Source organism: Artemia franciscana, chromosome 17, assembly GCF_032884065.1.
Source record: "Artemia franciscana chromosome 17, ASM3288406v1, whole genome shotgun sequence".
NCBI classification, from domain to species: Eukaryota; Metazoa; Arthropoda; class Branchiopoda; order Anostraca; family Artemiidae; genus Artemia; species Artemia franciscana.
This window is the reverse complement of record NC_088879.1, coordinates 37254354-37273616: the sequence shown is the minus strand read 5'-3', so window position 1 is coordinate 37273616 and position 19263 is coordinate 37254354. Positions and strand designations below refer to the sequence as shown.

General features: G+C 34.4%; 1 long non-coding RNA gene across 1 annotated transcript; it reads right to left on the bottom strand.

The window, feature by feature from the left end:
• Positions 1-45: 45 nt before the first annotated feature.
• LOC136037640 (uncharacterized) lies at positions 46-8826 on the bottom strand. Its single transcript, XR_010619998.1, has 3 exons — positions 8500-8826; positions 2211-2406; positions 46-331 (listed from the first exon to the last, which is right to left on the bottom strand). It is a non-coding gene; the product is annotated as an uncharacterized LOC136037640 (long non-coding RNA).
• Positions 8827-19263: the final 10437 nt, after the last annotated feature.

Here is a 19263-nt window from a genome sequence, read left to right as displayed (position 1 = left end):
GTTAGGATACCAGATCATTATGACAGATAATTTAATCGATATTAATTTCAAACGAAACATAAAATTATAACAGGTATATTTTACAAAAATAACTTACAAAACAAAAAACTGTTGCTGCAATTGCCTCTTTCTTGACGACGTGAGTGGCGACTCCTTTTCTCAGGAACTAATAAGACGCTGCTTTTCCGCCGATTCTGGGCTTTAACTGATTCCTCATCAGACATTTCGTCGTCTGCCCCAGAAAGAGGAGTTGCGGATTCTGATATGACAACACTGTGTTTAGGAGATGTACAGTTGCTGTCGATTATCGTATCACTGATAGGAACTGAAGCTACAAAAAGGAAAAAAATAGAATAAAAAAGATTATTTTTAGCTGAATTTGTTTTATTTTTATTATATTTTAATTGACTTAGTCATTTCATTGTAAAGAAAATTTTCCTGTACCTTCGCCAAAACAATTTTTTCTTCATAAAAAATAATCAAGGTATCAATATCTTAATGAAGGTTTTTGAATAATAAGATAATTGCTTATAGTTTTTTTTGTAAAGTTTTAAAATGGTTTATTCTTCCGTTTCTGTACAAAGTAAATTACTTGGCATAATGGCACTTATTAGACTAAGAAATATTGTGAATTAAGTTCTTTTGAGAGAGACAGTGTCGTTTTCGGAGGATATCTCAACAATATTCTAACTCTTAGGTTAATAATTCACAAAATTCTCATTCATCAGGTGAGTGTAGTCTTCAACTTTATATTTTATTTGATTCAACTGATAGAGAGGCTTTAGCGAATGCCCTATCTTTTTAAACGTTATCGATTATTAGATTTAAATGATCAGAGCTATATACAGAAATTATTTTGCTGCTTTTAAGGTTGGAGGTTAGGTTGGTAGTCTATTTGGCAAGAATACCTAACATTAAGCTGTATGAAAAACGAGGTATAACTCCACTAGCTGGGACAATAATGGAAGAAACACTAACATGGGCAGACCATGTTTTAGAGACTATAGATGACAGATTGTTAAAAATTGTGTTTTTGGCCATTCTTTGGGGCCAAAAAATAAGACCTATTAAATAGAATCCTTTATCATATTTTATATTTTATTTTTAGTAATAAATGGAAAGAAGTGGGGACTTTTTTCGACGTTAAAAAAGTATAGAAGAATTGAAAGAAAAGTCTAATTACGATGGTTATGATGTTAATTGATTCTGACAAAAGTAGGAGTCAATCGTCTTATAACCACGGTTATGATGTTATTTGATTATGACAAAAGCGGGAATTAATAGCCTTATGACCACAGTTATGATGTCATTCGATTGTGACAATAACGGGAGTCAATAGTCTTATGACCACGGTTATGATTTTATTTGATTATGACAATAGTGGGAGTCAATGGTCTTATAACCATGGTTATGATGTATTTGATTATGACAATAGTGGGAGCTGTTAAATATGGCCATGGAAGATGATCCTTTGAACGACAGTATATCAAAGATTAAGCTTTATGAAACGTGAGGAATAATTCCTCTTTTATGGATGTCATCTTTATAAAGGCTAGGTCCTTCTCAAATAGAGTGGGAAGAAATTCTGAAGACAAACTTAAAGAAAGTAGAATATTCTTGGATGGGAGAAAACATTGAAGCTCTAATTGGAACTGGGTGGAGGAAGAGCGTTAGCAGCTATATTTACCCCGGCCCGGACGAACTACTTTTGGACCAATGTATTTTTATAAGACTTTATGGACTATGACTGAATTCTTCCACCGTGTAAGATAAGCGGTATACTGTGCATAATAAATAGAAATATTGTCATCTATGAAATTATTTTCAAATAGGGCTACACTACGTCAAATGGATAAAACTTTAAAGACATACAATAAAAACAAGAATAAATTCATGTTTGGAGGATGAATATTACACTGGATCCCAATTTAACTTGGTCCATAGCTTATATAAAGTGCTTCTACACCGTGGTCTGAAAGCTAAATTGTGAGATTTAGTGTTCTTAGATGTATACTTAGCGCCATACCCAATATAGCAGCACTGACATAGTGGAGAGCAAAAGGTCTCTAATTTATTATTTGCATAGTACTAAGGTCTAAGTTATCATATCTGTGGACCCAACAATTTATGTCGAGAAAAAGAGCATAGATTTACTAATATTAATACTCTTTATCAAGCCCTTCTTTTTCTTGGGATTATTGAAAACTTACAATTTTCATTTTCCACTTCAGGATCGGTATCTTTGAGGTTGCCATGCCAAGACCTAGATTTCTAAGCAGTTCCCATTTCTGAGAAGATTTCTCCTTGTTGAGAAATTGTTCTTTCGACTGGAGCTTGGTAACCGGAGAAATTTGTGTTCTTTTTTGAATATTCGTCATTTGATATATTGGAAAGGTATTGACATACCTGTAATTATATATGAAAACGTTTTATTTCTATTTTTTTTTATCCATGGCTGGTAAGAAATTAGATTTTAAAATCTAATTAAAATACTTTAATATTATAGCCAAGATTCTTCAAATGTATTTTTATGTTAATAAAAATAATTGCACAATCATTGTAATAACATCAACAGACACATCAGAATATAGAACACGATTAGAAACACAAAGGTGACACAGGGAAACGCACAGAAAACGTAAGAAAAACACAGAAAACTCAAAAGATGAAAAAGAAAGTCCCCCTAAAATGAAAACTCCCACGACACAGGCTCAAATTATCACTAGGTAGCATAATTATTCACGGAAAAATTTATTATTGACGGAGGGAAGAGGTAGGGGGATGAATTCCAAGAAAGATAATAAAAAGGCAGATCATGTGCCAGACCTTTTAAGAAAATAAGAAATTTTCAACGTTAGCAGAAATCATGTCAAAATTTTCGATGATTTTAACGTTATGAAGGGCCTAATTATTTTTCTCTTTATATCAGATTTTTTCTTTATATCATAAAAATGGAGTGTATTAACTGAGTTTTGACGCAAAGAATAGCAATTGCTTAGATTCTAGGTGGTGTTTTACCCATTTTAACATAGTAATTTTATTTTCAAGAATGATAGGAGCTGCATAAGGTGGATCTAGGATAGCTCGGAAAGTTGACTTGTAAGCCCATAGGCCGACTGATGACAGAATTATTTTTTCTTTACTACACCCTGCCTTTTCAAGTACCTAAAAAAAAACAGGTATCCAGCGGTTTTGAGTCAAACAAAGCTACCGAGTGCTAGATGGCATTGGTTAATTTTCTTTTAAACGGCAACGCCGGTTTCTACTCTTTCGTTTCCTGTACTTTTTGGCTTGGACTGCTACGAGCAGTCCAAGGATGGTTTGATTCTCTTGTAAAAAAAAAAAAAAAAAAAAAAAAAAAAAAAAAAAAAAATGTTTAAACTATCCAAAACTATACAGAGGCTAAGAAATAAATACTGACTAAAGATTAGGCTAGTCTCTGCCAATTTAGCTTATACAAGGTGCATTCCAGGTTTAAAAACAGTTAAAAAAAAATTAATCTTTTCCTTGCAGCTGCAGTTGAAACATGAACGACAGGAAGGTGACTTCAAATTTGCTTTTTCGGTAGCTTTTACAAAAGATAGTTCATAGGCATCTTGGGTAAATTAATTTCATGATCACCATAGTTTTACTACCATATCGAAACGTATTGAAAATATTTATTAGAGTGAAAGAGAGATGGACACAATTGAAACTTCTGATGGTCTTCCCTTATGAGCTTAATTATTCCCCTAGTTACTTCACAACCATTCTGGGCGGATGTCAAAAATGAGTAACTATAGTTATTGTAAAGTTACAACAGCTTACAAACCCAGAATAAAGGCCGTATCCAAGGGGGAGGAGATTCACCCCCCCCCAAAAAAAAACAGAATGTTTTGTCCAACTTGTAAAAACCTAACAAAAAGGCATATAAACAAATTTTGATGTCTTCCGTGCCCAGAATGTACCCACAGTTTAGCGTAAATAAAAGTTGATCCCATACCTACCAAAAAGGTCCTTTTTTGTCTTTATAGTTTTAGACTTCATCAGCTATGAAACATTACGCTGACAGACCAGGGCATATTAGCACAACTATTGGAAAGCTTCCTGAACTGTTATCAATAGTGCAATGCACAATGACATGAAAATATGACACACTCAAAAGCAACGCATTAGCCGGGTTAGAGTTTTAACTAGACTATAACCCATGTTCACAGTCTATAGAACTGGGGGGGGGGGGGACAAAATCATAGTTTAAGATTAAACTTCTCATTTAAGGAGTGGAAGGAAGAGCAACCAACAATTTGAAGGTAGAGAAGACATGGGTCAGATCAGACACGCATGAAAGAATTGCTTCAGGGGGAGAGGCAGAATTGCTTCAGGATAATTGAGAACATATCTTATTTGATAAATTTGAATAGTAAGCACCCAGTAATTCGTTAAAATTCGGGGTTTCAATGGGTCCACGCTCCAAGCCGACCCTTGCCCCCACGAATGAGTCTCTGGCACAGATAATTTTTGCTATCTGCTTGCAGTATAACCACATACATCATAATCTGGCGTTGCGTCCGCAATTTCTTGCGGATGGTTTAGCCTGAAAAATTATTCTTAGTATACTTTAAGTTGAAAAAGACTTTAGTCTATAATGGGTTTCTCGATCACTCTGGAAATCCCTCCTTTCGAATCGGGAAGCAAAACACGCAAAAATGGTCCTCAGATAGTTTCCCCGAAAGATCTCCGCATGCAAAATTCAATTGACAAAGATAATGTAAGTCAATTAACAAAAATTTTGTGTATTAATCTTTCAAATCCCCCCTCCAGTGTAGAATTTTCCCTGGAATTTGTAGCCCCCCCCCAAGGACTTTCCCTCCTTAAGGAAGATCCTCCAAATGGAAATCCACTCCAAGCATAAAATCCCCACACTAAAAATTATCTGTATACTTCCCAATAAAAAATATTATACGTAAACAATGGGCAAATTTCGTAACGTACAGACCTCTCTCCATGGACTGTGGGGGGCAATTTTTTCGACTACAATAAACGAAATGGCAATCACAAAATTTTGATAAGAAAATATTGGGAAATAAATGGGCGTGGGAGAGGGGCCAATTGCCCACCAATCTTTTCTGTCACTTAAAAAGGGCACTAGAACATTTATTTTGGATTTGAATACGACCTCTCCCAGTCTTTTAAAAGCAGTTTTTCAATACGATCACATCTGAGGAAAAAACCAAAAAAAAAAACAAAAAAAAAAAAAAAAAACACAGCAAACTAACAAATAAACAAGCATCCGTGATCTGTCTTCTGGGAAAAATAGCAAAATTCTACATTTTTGTATTTAGGAGCTTGAACTTCGACAGTAGGATTCTCGGGTACGCTGAATCTACTAGTGTGATTTTCATCAAGATTTCTTGAATTTTAGGGGGTGTTTCCCCCCTATTTAGAAAATCAGGTAAATTTTCCCAGGCTCGTAATATTTGATGGGTAACACTAAACTTGATGAATCTTATAATCTTATATATTTGGAATCAGCATAATAATAAGGTTCTTTTCACGTATCTACTGATACAAAAGTTCCGCTTCTTAGAGTTTCGGTTACTATTGAGCCTAGTCGCTCCTTACAGTTATAATATAAAAATTTCTTTAATGAAGAAACTAGTACTTACTTCTTTTTCTGAATCGCTGTCAACATCCCAGAGGTCTATTTCACAGTCGTACTCACTAAGCAGAGAAGTCACTTGAATTGCCGGCATACTCTGCAGTACAGGTCTATATTTTACTCTTTCCTTTGATTCCATTGAATTTATCACAGGACACTTGAACCTTTACTGATTTTTGCCATAAATTCAGGTAGCTAATGGAAACGTAATCTGCGCTTTACAGACTCCTCCTGTCTCCTTGATAAATCATTCGTTTCTAGTTCACTTATCCAGAAACCAACAGGTGAAGGCCTCATTATACTTTTGGTCCATCGACAGGACTTTATCCGGAGTTTCTGTTCATGAGGGGGTTTTGGGGTGGGGCTATGATTTATGATTTTTCTACCTTTATTTTAAGATCAACCTAAGAGTCATAGAAATATCCTCAATTTATGAGAGAAATAGTCTTTTTGCTTGCATTTTAATATCTATTTCTGATTTATATATATATATATATATATATATATATATATATATATATATATATATATATATATATATATATATATATATAATATATATAATAAATATATATATATTTTATATATATATATATAATATATATATATAATATATAATATATATATATATATATATATATATATATATATATATATATATATATATATATATATATATATATATATATATATAGATATATATATATATATATATATATATATATATATATATATATATATATATATATATATATATATATATATATATATATATATATATATATATATATATATATATATATATATATATATATTTGGGGGGGAGGTGTCAAAACCAGTCCCATCTCTAGATTTGCCCCTGTCAATAGAAAATATTTGAACTGGGAGTTCAGCTGGATAGAGTCAAGATTAATGATAGCTTTTGAGATTGGATTTCTTAGAATTTAGCAACAAAATTTGAATTTGTTGCTTTGGGTAATGATTATTGAAGACACAGTTAGTTATTAAAGTATTTGCTGTTCCCCAAGTGACTTTGCTCCTTTGTTTTAAATCCTATCTATAAATAGTACATTGATAAAAAATACATCAAGCGTAATAGACTGTCTAACCCAATAGGTCTACACCGACTCTGTACAAAATAAAATAAAATAGAAAACTAAGAAAACAATGATGCTAAAAAACAATCACTATTAAAAAAACATGAAAAAAAATAATAGCTTCTTAAAAATGAAAGGGAAAAAACAGCAGAAAATATATAGCAATGCTATATGTTTAATTTTGTCGGCCTTGAAGTTAATTAAATTTAGAAAAAAACAAGTTTTTTCACCTTCATTCACCCCCCCCCCCCCTCCCAACGAAAATATCTTCTAGAAAATTGAATATCGGTGAGAATTTACCCCGGACAATTACGTTTGACAACTCCACGCGTAACATAGAGACGGAAATGAGAATGCAAGATATATAAAAAGCGTTTTGTATTGGATTTCTGCCAAATTTCCCCAGTGCATAATTTCCCCTAACAGATTCACTCCCCTTGAAACTTCCCTTCCAATAAAAAAATTCCCCTGTGGAAAAAAACAGCAAAAATTTGCTCCCCCCATCCGGAAATGCATACACACTTCACAATAACGAATACTATGTGTAAACAATGGGCAAATTTTATGACTTAAAAGCCTTTCCCCTGGGGCTGTTAGGGGGTCATGTTATATTCAAAGGCATGGTTATTGGCCTTTCAACTATTTTGGGCAAAATGGCTACAAATTGTGATAAAAGAACTTGAGAAAAAAAGGTGGGGGTGGGGGAAAGGATACCCTCCTATCTTTTTGTAACTTAATTTTGATCAGACAGCTTTAGAAAAAAGGCGGGAGAGGGGGACAAGATATCCTACAATCTTTGTAGTCGCTAGAACTTTCACTTTCGTTTCAAAGACCCTTCTCAAAATATTTGAGGACCATTGGGTCGATACGATCACCCCTTAAAAAAAAAACGTATCCGTGATCTTTCTTCTGGTAAAAACTACAAAATTCCACATTTTTGCAGACAGGGGCCTGAAACCATCAAAGTAGGGTTTTCTGATAAGCTAAATCTGATGGTGTGAATTTCATTAAGATTCTAATACTTTTAAAGGGTCTTTTCCTCGTTTTTCAAAAATTTGTTAAGACTAATCTTAGTGAAACTTATATATTTAAAATCGCATAATAAGCCGATTCCATTGATATATCTATTGGTATCAAAATTCTGTTTTTTTAGAGTTTCGGTTACTATTGAGCCGGGTCGTTTCTCACTTACACACCATTACCACAAACTGTTTGATCAATAGCTATATTTCAGATAGGGGCCTTAAGCATGAAAGGTGACATACATGGGTCAATTCTATTTCAAGAACAAATGAAACAGTTTCTATGTAAATCACCCAAGCTTACGGCGAATATGGTGGGAATACCCTCCTCAAAGGGCTCCTCGAGGGGCAAATGGAAGCATTAGTTATTATTTGGGTCAGCTTAGTGGTAATGCCGAATCATAAGACTAATGTCAAATAAAATGGTTTTTAAATTTCTATGTACGCTGAATCTACGAATTTTGAATTTGAAATCTTGAATTTTCATCAAGATTTCTTGAATTTTAGGGGGTGTTCCCCTCTATTTCGAAAATCAAGTAAATTTTCTCAGGCTCGTAACATTTGATGGGTAACACTAAACTTGATGAATCTTATATATTTGGAATCAGCATAATAATATGGTTCTTTTGACGCATCTACTGATATAAAAGTTCCGCTTCTTAGAGTTTCGGTGACTATTGAGCCTAATCGCTCGTTACAGTTATAATATAAAAAATTCTTTAATGAAGAGATTGCTACTTACTTCTTTTTCTGAATCGCTATCGACATCCCAGAGGTCCGGTTCACTGTCGTACTCACTAAGCGGAGAAGTCACTTGAATTGTCGGCATACTCTGCAGTACAGGTCTATCTTTTACTTTTTCCTTTGATTCCATTGAATTTACCACAGGACACTTGAACCTTTAATGATTTTTCCCATAAATTCAGGTAGCTAATGAAAACGTAATCTGCGCTTTACAGACTCCTCCTGTCTCCTTGATAAATCATTCGTTTCTACTTCACTTATCCAGAAACCAACAGGTGCAGGCCTCAATATACTTTTGGTCCATCGACAGGACTTCATCTGGAATTTATGTCCTGGAAATTACCTGGAAATTCATGACGGGGTTTGGGGATGGGGCTATGATTTTTGTGCCTGCATTTTAAGACCAACCTACGAGTCAAAGAAATATTTTCAATTTATTAGAAAAACAGCCTTGCATTTTACTTACATTTTACGATCTATTTTTGATTTTATATATATATATATATATATATATATATATATATATATATATATATATATATATATATATATATATATATATATATATATATATATATATATATATATATATATATATATATATATATATATATATGTATATATATGTATATATATCTATATATATATATATATATATATATATATATATATATATATATATATATATATATATATATATATATATATATATATATATATATATATATATATATATATATATATATATATATATATATATATATATATATATATATATATATATATATTAGGGGTGGGGTGTTTTCAAGACCAGTCCCATTCTCTAAATTTGACCCTATCTATATAAAATTTATGAATTGGGAGTTGAGCTGGATAGAGTCCAGATTAATGACAGCTTTTGAGATTTGATCTCCAAGAATTTAGCAACAAATATTGAATTTGTTACTTTCGGTAATGATTATTGAAGACACAGTTAGTAATTAAAGTATAAACACAGTTAGTAAAGTAAAGTCCCTGTTCCCCAAGTGACTTCGCTCCTTTGTTTTACATCCTATTTATAAATAGTACATTGATAAGAAATACATCAAGTGTAACAGACTGTCTAACCCAATAGGTCTACACCGACTCCGTACAAATAAATAAAATAGCAAACTAAGAAAACAAAGCAATTGCTATATGTTTAATTTTGTCGGCCTTGAAGTTAATTAAATTTAGAAAAAAAAAATGTTTTTTCATCTTCATTCACCTTCCCAACGGAAATATCCTCTAGAAAATTGAATCCCGGTTAGAATTTACCCGGGACTATTACCCTTAACAACCCCACGCGTAAAATTGAGACGGAAAAGAGAATGTAAGACATATAAAAAGCGTTTTGTATAGGAATTCCACCAAATTCCCCCAGTGCATAATGGGAGTGAACCCCTGACAGGTTCACTCCCCTTGAAACTTCCCTTCCCATAAAAAATTCCCCCGTGGAAAATAAACAGCAAAAAATTTGCTCCCCCCCCACCCAGAAATGCATACACACTTCAGAATAACAAATACTATGTGTAAACAATGGGCAAATTTTATGACTTAAAGACCTTTCCCCTGGGGCTGTGAGGGGGTCATGTTATATCCAAAGGCATGGTTATTGGGCCTTTCAACTATTTTGGGCAAAATGACTATCTAAAAATTCTGATCAGACAACTTTAGAAAAAAAAGGTGGGGGAAGGGGACAGGATACCCTCCGATCTTTTTGGTCACTTAATTTTGATCAGACAACTTTAGAAAAAAAGGCGGGGGAGGGGGACAGGATACCCTCCATTCTTTGTGGTCGCAAGAAGTTTCACTTTCGTTTGAATGAGCCCTCTCAAAATATTTTAGGACCATTGGGTCAATACGATCACCCCTGAAAAAAAAACAAAAAAAACGCATCCGTGATCTTTCTTCTGGCAAAAAAAAAATACAAAATTCCGCATTTTTGCAGATAGGAGCTTGAAACCCTTAAAGTAGGGTTTTTCATTAAGATTCTAGTACTTTTAAAGGGTCTTTTCCTCTTTTTTCGAAAATCAGGCATATTTTCTCATCCTCATAGTCTTTATTTGGTAAGACTAAGCTTAATGAAAGCTTAATTATATATTTAAAATCAGGATAATAAGCCAATTTCATTGATATGTCGGTTTGTATCAAAATTCTGTTTTTTAGAGTTTCGGGTTACCCTATTGAGCCGGGTCGTTTCTCACTTACAGTTCATTGCCACAAACTGTTTGATCAATAGCTATATTTCAGATAGGGGCAATAAGCATGAAAGGTGACATACATGGGTCAATTCTATTTCAAGAACAAATGAAACAGTTTCTATGTAAATCACCCAAGCTTACAGCGAATATGGTGGGAATACCCTCCTCAAAGGGCTCCTCGAGGGGCAAATGGAAGCATTAATTATTATTTGGGTCAGCTTAGTGGTAATGCCGAATCATAAGACTAATGTCAAATAAAATGGTTTTTAAATTCGCTTTGTTAAATTTATGAATTGTTATTACACAGATTTAGTAGGCAGTTATATTCTTAGTTATACATTAAATGTGTACCAGCTATTACGGGAGAAGTTGTATATCCTTTTGTTGTCTAATGGGGGGGGGGACTAGACTCTTGTATAAGTTTTCTGGGTTATCCTGCAGGTCAAAGGAGCGGAGAGATTAAACCTCTCAAGCCTACTTGAATTAAGCCTACAATGTGAAGGCTGAGGGGTAATAGCTAATCCATAGACGCATAACTTCGTTGAGTATGAACTAAAATATAACATTCATAAAATTACCCACGCAGAGGTAGAAGGTTTTTGGTAGAGGTATTTCTGACAGTAAGATTTTTCCAAACAGACTTCCCTCAATTACAAAAATTAAAATTTTGACCATTCAGCCCCTGGGGGCGGGGGGCTGAAAAACTGACAACGAATACATTAACACAGAACTTTTTCGAGTGTAAAAGAACAGACAACATTTGTATATGTACCCGCGCCGAAAAGCCCAAATTGGGGACGGTAGGGCAAAATTGCCCCTATAATTTTTGCTCCTCTCCCCCTTTGGGTTTTGAAATGTACCAGAGATTAGAATTTTACAGAGAAAGAATAATAGGCTTATGAATTCCATAGAGAAAATTCCCTCCTTCCTTTAGGTTTTGCAAATACATTTACTATCCCCCTACATTTTCGTGAATTGATATCCCAGAGAGCTTCTACTCTTTATATTTTGGATAGTCATGGATATGATGGAGAATGAGTATAATTTAAATTTGAAGAAAACAGGCTTTTCAAAGGAAAGTCCAGAGGAAAATAAAATCTTGAATTGCCTAGAAATTACAACCCGGTCCTGCGTATGTCCGGTCCTGGGTATTGGGTATCGAGGGGCCTCTTGTTCGAGAGTTCTGACCCTCCTAAAAAATAAAGTTACAGGTTGTTAAATATTATGTTGGGGCCCTTGTTGGAGAGTTCTGCTCCACTAAAAATATAATGTTAGACTATTAAACATGATGTCGGAACCTCCTGTTCAAGAGTTCTGCCCCTTCTAAAAAATAAAGCTATAAACCTTTAAACAATGATGTTGGGGCTTTTTATCGAGGATTCTGCCACTCCTAAAAATAGTTACAAGCCTTTCAACATGGTGAATTCATTCTTTTTTCAATTTAATAAAACCATCCCATTTCAAACAGATGTTGAGTAACCCCCTGTTTGACAACTACTGCTCCTTCCACCAAGTCCCCTAAAAAAATAATTTTATAGGCTTTTCAATACTGCTGAATAATATATTCTCGTTCAGACTAATAAAACGAAAATCATATCCAAATAATTTGGACTGCCGGTCCCACCCCTGTTCGATAGTATTGGGGAGACAGGGGGGAGGTTTGAGGGCCCCTGGCCTCCAAAAAATAAAATAGATTATTAAAACGATGAAAATTATAGATTTGAAAAAAAATATGCTGGTAGTATTATTTTTCTTCCAGCGAGCGACATTATCAGCGCCATCAACTTAAAGGGTCAATAATCTCTTTGACGGTATGAAGACACCTGTCTTGTTGCACTATCAGCATATTATGACAGTATCTGTGCCCAAATTGAGACAGAGAAGGCCCCAAAGGAGAGTGAACGAGAGGGATTAAACATATTTTGTGAGATGATCCTAGATAGTATAAATCCCCCAACTTTGACTTAGATAGTTTTCCAGCCAATCTTGGTCTTAATGCAGAATTTTTGGATTGGGTACAAGAGGAGTTAACAACCAACACAGTCCAGAGACTCTTGGCAGAGATAGAGTGGCTATCCCTCCTAAACACTCACAGTGACCGTAAAAAGGAGAAGCTGGGGGTGTGGGACAAAGTGAAAGTGGCTCATCCCCTGTATTACTATACTTCTACTTGTTGAACTCTGCCTTCTGCAAAATATATGTCTATAGGGCAGACTTTGGGATCCATTTAACTTAATTATAGTGGGCTGTTGAATCACAAATTCTACAGACATAGTATTCTCATATGGGGGCAGGATTCGAGCCCTTCTTGAAAAACAGATACAGGATTGGGGAGGTAGGGATAGGATCAACCCATCCATCTCACATTTTTTTTTAATTAAACCAAAAATCGGGTGATTTGTATTAGTATTGTATGCAAACTGAAAATCACTTGACCCAGACTTGCAGGATCAGAGTGGGTCAGAGGTATTATTTATTGAGAATTTATATATTAATGGGTGCAATTTAAAAAAAGATTTTGTGTAAGAGGTGGGAGGGGAAGGCAGGTACAAAATACAATTCAGATTGGGGGAGGTGTATAGTATTCAAGAAATTTGTTTTGAAACAAGGTTGCATTGCTTCAATGCGCATTTGTCATAGCAGCCCACAACAAATTGCAAAAGGGTACTAGTAGGGTAGATTTGGGTGATTTGGCAGTAAATGGGCCCAGAGAGGGGCAGATTTTCCTAAGGTAAACTTTAACTGTTTAAATGGTCAATATCAGTAACACTTAAAGGAGTAAATATTTGTAAGCGGGCCAATGAGCATTTAAGGATTGGTGCTACTGTTTTACAGTATGATACAGAGTTTGAGGAGGGGGATGTAAGGATAAAAACAGGGTAGCATATTCAGTGAGGGCTCCGTCCATTGAATCAGTGAAACACTGGGTATGACTTCTTTTCGAGCTTGCTAAAGAGGCTAATTCAGTTCCACATTTTTTCTATAGTACATATTTTTCGGGGAGAGGGGAGGGGGACAAGCTACTATTATCTAATGTGTCAGACTAGATTCCACACCAAATTAATATCAAAGCACCCTTTTAAGCACTATAAGCGTCATGAGTATCAATCTGTGGAGACATTTTCGGGCGACAATGCCATCTTGTGATTCAAGAACTTTTAGAATTCACTAGTGACAAGATGGCGTTAGTTTACGAGGACAAACTCACAGATGGACATGATACATCAAATTTAAATAGTGTCAAAGAACATGAAGCCATTGCTGCCTCTTTTGCATATGGAAAAAGAGACTCGAGAAATAGGATGCAATTGGTAGATTTTTGAAGCATTGAGTGGGAAAGATTTTGTGGTTGCAGCCATGATTGCACTTATAAAACTCATAATTAATCAATTTCATAGGTGGGCAATACAGCCTATCCAATGACCCTTTAATCAGATGACAAGTTGGCCATTAAAAATAAGAAAATGTATTCATTGTCTAAATTGAAATTTATTGAGAGTATTGGGCAGACACCAGTTCACGCTCATGATCATTTACACAATCTTAATTTATCGTGGTAATAACTTTCTCGGACTGGCCCATAAATCTTGCAATTTAAGTATTAAGCAATAGTTATTCTACCGTTTAACATACACAACTCCAACTACGATTTGAAATTGGCACGTTTGCAGAGAGCTGAGGTTGAATATGGCACATGATGGATGGTTCTATTTTTTATAATATCTTACCCAAATCTTCTTAGAAGCTGCTACATTTAGATTTAAAATGGTAAACAAAACATTATTATAATACGTGCTCGAATATGATCCGTTCTTTAGATTCCTATTTTTCCCCCTCAAATCTGTAAGTCTATTAATTCAAGCACAGAAAAGCAATGATTTTAATAGTTTTCCCCTCCTTAAACAGCGCTCTCCAGATGATGAAATACATGATTTGTTAATGCGTAAGGACATATATATTTGTTGACGTGTAAGGGATTTAATTCTTAAAATTAGCAAAGAGAAAAGAGGTTTGACCACCGCTGTGAATAAGAACTTATTTGTAGAGAAGTACTTGAGAGGAGGGTATGTTTTCCATGGGAATCGTATCATGGAAACTGACCCGACCGGAAAACGCACCGGTGACAAATTTGACATAGTTTTTCGTAATAGATAGATAGATAGATAAGTGTATTTCAAAAACCCGTGGGCCATATACACACAAAAATATAAATAAATAAATAACAAGCAAGGAAATTAACAACAGTACGAACACGCACAAAAAAACAGAATTCAACGCAAAAAGTACCTAATCTAACTACAAAAGAAATTAATCATATAAAACTTTTTCTTCTTAATAAAGATTTATCTATATATACTCCCACTCGAAATATTGTGGTTGGGTTACTATTTTGTAGAATACCCGGAAGCATCAAATTAATCCCATGCAAATAAATTTCCCGTAAATCCAAGAGCACCGGGCATTTTCGGAGAAAATGATCCAAGTCTTTATCATCATCTTTACAAAGGGGACAAACATACCGCCTATCAGGACCAACTATCATTTTATTTTTGTCGAACGTTTTTTGCCTGTTCTGGATTGGAAGACAATTTGCCCTAAGCTGAATCCAACGACGTAGAATCATAGCCGGAAAATCAAATTTAAAATAAACTTCCTCCCCAAAACTAGGTTTTGCCTGATTATAATGTTGTAGGGTTGTAGAATCAAGAACCAGCATTTGCCAATGCTGAATTTCCTGACTTTCTAATATAAATCGTACCTGGCTTTCTAAATTTGTTGGTACATCGCGAGAGCAGATCATTATTCCATAAATAAGGCATTCCTACTTTTTCTAGTAATGATTTAATTTGGGATGGCCACGAGGTTTTTAAACCACATTTCAACATCTCTTCATATGCCACTCTTACTAGTCTATCTTCATTACTCTTAGTTAACTTCAACCAGAATCTAAGCATTAAAATATACCTACGTAGCTTTAAAGAAAACAGGCCCATATCACCTTTCAGAATCTGTGAATGAGTTGTCTGATGTAGACCAAACACTCTTTTATAATACTAGAGCTGAAGGGACTCTAGTTGCTGTACCGTTTCTCCACCCCACATTCCATCACGGGTAAAATTTTTGTGTTAAATATTCTTTTATGCATTTTTAGGTTTTTGATCCCCATTATCGTTGGGTTTCTAAATATAGCTGACATGGCCACCCTACCTCTCTTAATTATTTCATCAATATGACTTCTTAGGCTTCCATTTTCCGATAAGATAAAGCCTAAATATTTTATTCTTTTACTTATAAATAGTTCTTATTATTAAATTTAAATGTATATTTTTCATCGTCCCCAACCTTCCTTTTTTTAAAAATAACAACTTCTCTCTTTTCAGTATTCAGCCTTAACTTTTTTATATGCAAATAATATGAACTTATTTCATATGTCGGTAATGTCTCACTACTCTTTGCCATGTGGGAAGTATAAATGGCTTAACAGTCTTTGTGATCCAAATTTTTCGTATATTGCCACTGTTGAGATGAATGGGCCACAAGGGTAGTTTTTGAAATTGATAGTGAAATGCCTTTTGAACTTCATGACTCAAGCTCATTTTCAGTTCAGCCTTCGGTAAGAGGTGCGAGAGTGTACGGAATAGCAGTTGCTGTGACGTTGTAAGTGACTCAAAGGAATGTGCTTAAATTACTGTTGAGCTGAGCTTTACATTGTTTTCCAGCATAGGCTCAAATATTGTCCTTTTACATAGAAAAGAAAAAAGAAAATTTCGTTAAATAAAAATATTGCCACTGGCGTGGCGATTTTATATGTTCCAAAAAAAAACTCGTGTTTTAATTTTATTAAAATATGTGTAGGCTCAAATAGCTGAGGGAGGGGAAGCTCAAGTATATTATGGAGACACTGATTCACTACTGTTAAAAGTTAAAACAGACACTATATACGATGATTTGGGAAATTAGCTCTCGAATGGACTTTACCCACTGGAAAGAGTCCATTTACCGGGAGCTAGTTAAGCACCATGCCCAAATAAAGTTTTATTTGTAAAATCTGAGACGCGGAGTGATGATTTTCCACGCTGTTCTTGCAGGTTCGAAGGTGTACTCTGTGCAAACACACGATGAGAAAATTCAAACACTCTCTAAGAAAGTACCAATACTCTATGTGAAGGAGAATTTTGGTGTAACTGTTTATAGACACTGTGTATAAAATAATCTAGTTCCAAGAGTGAGTCAGAGCAATTTGCTCTATAAAATTTAAAAACTACATGGTTAGACTAGAGAAAAATCCCAATTCCATATCGGACAAAGTGAGTGTGTGTGCGGATGGTGGGGAAGTTCTACATGGACACTACTTTACTTCGAACCGAGATGAATGTGTCAAATACTGGCAACATCTTGGTCTGGAATAAATTCAGTAGTAGGTGGGACGGGGTTCTTTTTTTCATTTCACCAGTGCTTTTTTTACATGTGTATGTTTGTTCCGTGTAAGGCAGAGTTTTTATTGTTGTTTTTTATGTGTCGGTACATTTTTCTATATCTTGACATAAAGTGTTTAATATTATACTATTATTTACCTGGAATCTGCCACTGCCTAGCTCCGTCCTTTAGCCACCGAGACGACCACCGTGCTTTCCAAGGCCCCCTTTCAAGAACTTTTATATCGTGTCGCTGTTTAATATTTTTCTCCCAAGTGTCTATTTTATCTAAATAAAAATGTTTGTTGTTTTCCCAAGTGCCTACTGTGTGTTATTAAAAATTGAAATAAATGTGATATTCGAATGTCATTATATTTTTTGTAGTGAATTTTTGTCAATAAAGAAACCATTTATTATTCTTAATTTTTGCATTCTCAAACATAGGAAATTAATATTTATTCAACAGATTGAGGCATTTTAGAGTTAGTTGTATTTTAAAATTGAGAAGAGCAAACTCTACATTCAGATCGTTTCTTTGTGGGCCATCAATATCTGGCAAAACAAGATTTTTAACGAAAATCATTCAATATCGTAAAAAAAATATTTGATAAAATTCGAAAAATATCTGCTATTTTTATAGCGTGTGGCAAGAGTCGTATGATAAAATAAAGACCATTGTACCAGACACAAAATTCATACAAAGGCTTGATGTATTTAACGTTATTGAACCAAACTATTTTACTGAATCAAATGATTTATCTGAATCTATTGAAGAATGGTCTCAATAGATGCTTCAATTATTCAAGGTCCAATCTCATCATGAAAAAATATCTGTAAAAGCTGGCCTCCACAAACATTTCAACATTTTTGACGATAAAATTACCCTACTTTTAACAGTAAAAGGTCATTAGTTGACATCAAGTTGCTGAAGAAACTACAAGAAAACTGACATTTATTTTACGTCCTAGGTAATTCCAAACCAAGGCATAGGAAAGCTACGCTCAAAATTGAGGTCGACAAAAAATTCATTAATCTCTTATCAGAGCTTTGTTTAAATTTAACTGAGAGTGATGCTCTGCTGCTAGAAGTATTTTAGGAACAGACAAAGCTAAATTTTTCACTAGTGCGTGCCATAGCAGGCAAAAACAAGGGGAAGAAATTTAAAAGGAAGTGTCCTTCAAGTAGGCAGTTGCTTCTTTGCACTTTTACAGCCGTTAATTGCTGGACTTTTAAAAACTATTTCTTAAAAAAATGGCTAATCCCTACAAGCTGACACCAATAGAATTGGTCCTTTCGCCAAAACAGCACTTTGAGGGCAAACTAAGTAAATTTATCAACAATATGACAATTGCTGACAATGAAAAATTGATTTTACTACGAGTGGACAGGCATAAACCCTACCGTGATGAAGCCGCTAAAAAAATGCCATTGATTGCAAAAAGGAAACGCCTCAACCAGAGTCCTGATTGAACTTCGCTGAGGTAAGGATGCTGGGACTGTTTTGAAAAACTTTTCATTTTAGTTTTATTGATTTTATCCTCATGTCAGTTGTTTTTTCTTATTTGTATTGCTGAAGACGGCCCTTGGACATAGGGCCGAAATATTCATTCTAATTTGTTTCCCGCTGTCTTAAAAAATTCCCTATTGTTCTTCTTCTTTTTGGTGTTAGAGATCAAATAATGATACTGAAAATACTCTCCTGGTTATTGACATTCTAATGAATCTATTTGTCAAGTTCTATCTATATACCCGAGCAAAGTTTTCTCAACAATTCCAAAGATTTCACATGTGCTTTGACTCAACTGGAAACGCTTTAATCTTTAACATTTTCGAAAATGTCATACAATCCCTTTTGTATTTCGCTCGGCCGTACTGTATTGATCTTTTGAAGGATGATCAAAATTCTTCATCAATAATTTTATTAGGTTCTTAAAAAATTCCTCTAGCCTTCTCATACAAGCCTAGATACCCAAGAAAATACCCCAAGGTTTTTGGGGGTTAGGATGATCTTCTATACACCTGAAGCTATACAAAAGTAATATATGCACTATCATTTCACTGAAAATCCAATCCACGAAAACTATGTATTTTCTCCCAAGAAAAGGCAGAATTATATTCATATAA